The sequence below is a fragment of the Poecilia formosa genome, unplaced genomic scaffold (assembly GCF_000485575.1).
Source record: "Poecilia formosa unplaced genomic scaffold, Poecilia_formosa-5.1.2 Scaffold689, whole genome shotgun sequence".
NCBI lineage: Eukaryota > Metazoa > Chordata > Actinopteri > Cyprinodontiformes > Poeciliidae > Poecilia > Poecilia formosa.
The window spans coordinates 81,197-84,827 of NW_006800628.1; positions in this window are offsets into that span (position 1 = coordinate 81,197).

Below are 3,631 nucleotides of genomic sequence, written 5' to 3' on the forward strand. Positions count from 1 at the left end.
GAGACAAGAACTGAGGAAAAGTACTATTTACATTCGAGCGAGGTTTTCATATACTTTTATTTTTATTTTCTTTATTTGTGTGCGTGTTAGCTTATTATCTGAGGATAAATGCGGTTCAGTTTCATTGTTTACGTTTAAGGAATAAACTATTAAAATCATGAAAAACATCGATTTGGTGCTTCTTGGTCTAAATAACACCGAATGTAGTCAGACTTCAGTGTATTTAGGTGAGTTTTGACGCTTTGTAGTTTGATATTGTTCACAGAAAAAGTTTGCGTGGCTGCCGCACATTTTCACACCAGCGAAAAAGTGTGCGTATATACGCAAACCTTGACGCAGAGTTAATTTTTATACATGCCGACTTTTGCGTAAAATATGGGACCGCACATTTTTTGTGCGCACGCATGCTTTATGCATGAGGCCTCAGATCACTGCTAATTAAGGGTGAGAGATAAAATGTACACTTTCTATGTGCGCTCTGGACTAAATTAAATCTCTAGAAAAAAACCCAAACATTTACATATTGACGTTCTAATTTGATTATTTTAATTCAAAGCTAAACAATGCAAGCCCCAAAAACAGTCCAAGCCACGCCCCCTCAGTACAAACTGATCACACCTCCTGCACCTGAGGGGCATGTGTGCACTGGCCTGTCATTGGTTCTATTTGCTCTGTGGATTGTTAATTTTAATCAGAAGAAGAAGAATTAAAATCTTTTAACTCGTTTTATTCTCTCTTCTGCCCGGATTCCTTGATGTCGTTATTGTATCAGCTGAACCATAAAGACAAAGACAAACGTTTTCCAAGTCCAAACATAACAACATTTATTAGACAAACAACTAATGAAACTGACAAAACTCAATAAAATGACAAACCAGCATCCAATTCAATATTTACCTCACTCCACAGACATCCACACACCAAGACAAACTTACGGGGAACCATTTCACCGTTCCCCGGAGACAGCATCACGGGTAACCCCTGAGCAATCTGAAGTTAAGGTTCCGGGTCCTATGCTTTTATAGGGAGGGCGTGTTTCCCTTCTCTGCTGTATTCAAATTAGGGGAGTGTCCTTAGCTAAATTCATTTAAATGTAGCTGACTATGTTCCAGTAAAATCCTGTTTTTAAGATCAAAGAAGTGTTATTTTCTTTTGAATGAAGACAGATGTTTTTTATGACTCTGTCCTGAGAGGAAGTTGGCAGGACCAGATTGTTTTACACCAGCTGTTAAATCTTATCAAAGTGGTCAAAAGGTTAAACTCACACACAGAGCCATGACCCTCTGTGAATGCCTGCTCAGTCCACAGAGAAACTAGCTGTGTTTTAAATTATAGAGAACTACAAGCTAAGTTATTTTAATTCATCTTAGTGTAATATGTTTCAATAGAACTATCCTACTTAAGAGATTACGGTGATTAAACCAGCGTAATCTGGTTTAATCAGCGTAATTAAACCAGATTACGCATAATTTGGAGTGAATTTTCTTATTAAAACACTATTAATTTTATCTAATATTGAACATATGGTTAAGTTTTACAACTAGCATATTTAACATTTATTATCTTAACAGGAACAAAATGCTGACATGCAGCAGATGGTGAGAGCAAAGCAAGAGCAGGGAACTAAGTGAATGTGAATGAGAGGATTTTTTTCATTTCAGGAAAACATTTTGACCATTAAAAGGATTACGTGGATCCAGGAACACTTTTGTAGAGCTGCTTTATCACAACATCAATATTTGAGTACAGACTACATGGATTCTGTCGTCTCCACACAGAACAGGAAGTGAGAACCTGACTTCTAGATCCTATGTCTCCTCCTCTCAATCGTCATTCTCCTTTAAAAACTTGTTATACCTATTCATTTCCTCTCTCCTTCCCTCCCTTCCTCCATTTTCCTCTCTTTTACATTCCCCTTTCCCTCTCTTCATCCTCCCTGGCTGTCTTTCCATTCATCAGTACTTCAGCTTGCCGCTGATAGCATCGTGGCTTTACTGCTGCAGCGAGTTGACAGTCTGTCTGTCCTCAGCGAAGCTTTAAACACACTTAATCAACGGCTGAAAGAAATAGATATTTTGCCACTGAGATAAGCCCATTTCCTGGCGAGTATTCATTGAAATGATATAATAACTGACATGGATTGGAAGAGAGGGGGAGAAAACAGATAAATATGGCATTTGCAAGTTTCCTTTTGTAGCGCAGAGGCGCCTCCTTTTTCTAGGGGGAGGAAAACGGGGTGAGGGGTCTAAACGTTGACAGGGGAGGTGGTAAATTGAATGCCATGAGCCGTCTGAGCCTCTCTGTCTCTAAAAAGAAATTCAATTAAAGTGTATTGGAGGTTTGTGAATGTGGCAGAGACTGGGCTCCCAGAGGCTGATAAGAGCTGCTTCTCTGTGCGAGCAGCGTTATAACTGAAGCCAGATCACTTGCTGCTAAACGTGTAATCCCCTGCAGCCGAACAATATGGGCCCCGGTCTGATTCAATACACCCGCAGCCAATTCCCCACATTAAATCAACGCAGGGGTGTCCGAGCTGCTGCCGGTGCCACACAGCCGCTAACGCACTTCCTCCAGCTTAAACCACACACAGAAATCAGAAAGCTAGGCTGCTGACAATAGCTCCTATCTCAGACATACACACACACTCATACTCCCACATTGTATAAAAGCTCCCCTGGGAAGTGATTTCAGTCCTTTCAGTGTTAAGTACCTGCCCCACTCTGGCTAAAACCACCACTAATACTGGAATTATACACTGTATGTGTGTGTGTGAGTGTGTGTGTGTGCGCGTGGGTGCGTGTGTGTGTGTGTATGTGTGTGTGCTTGTGTTTATATGTAACCGGGTTTTATTTTAACAATATTATAGATGTGAAGTTTGTCAAAATTTATTTATTCTTAAATTTATTTATTTTGTTTATTCAACAAGTTGTTTCTTCAGACATTTATTGGTGTTTGAGTTCTGCTGCTCTTGACAGATGAAGCCTTGGTGTAAATTCAAACTGGAAGACTCTTCAGCCTCACCTGCATCATCCAATTGCCACGTCACATTCATTTGCCACCAGCCTATAAGCATTGGACCATGCCCCGTCATAGCCAATCACCGATCAAGCTTCTGGCTAATACCATTAATACCTTAAGTTTGTTAACAAGTAGTCTATTGGCTACTGGTGTTGTCTACGTTCAAAAGTCAGTAGTACTTGTTACATTCACTTTAGTAACTTTTTTGGAAAAAAGGTACTTATAAGAGTAGTTTTACTGCACTATAACTTTTTCTTTTACTTGAGTAATATTATTATTGCTACATAGATTCATTTTGCCCCACCTCAGGTGTGAGTGTGTATGTGCATGGTTGTTTGTCCTGTCTGTCTTTGTGTTGCCCTGCGACTAGCGACTTGTCCAGGGTGTATCCTGACTCTCTCCCCAAATGTCTCGCTGGAGAAAGGCACCAGCACACTTCCCGAGCCCACCAGGGACAAGGGTGTAAGAAAATGGATGGATGGATAGCTTTAAGTTCACTGTATTTGTTGACAGAATGGTGCGTTATTGATAGTTGATGGTTAATACATTGCTGCAGTGGGTCAGAAGTTCCTAATGCCTGTCAAGTGTCCCGTTTACTTTACCACCCTTTCCC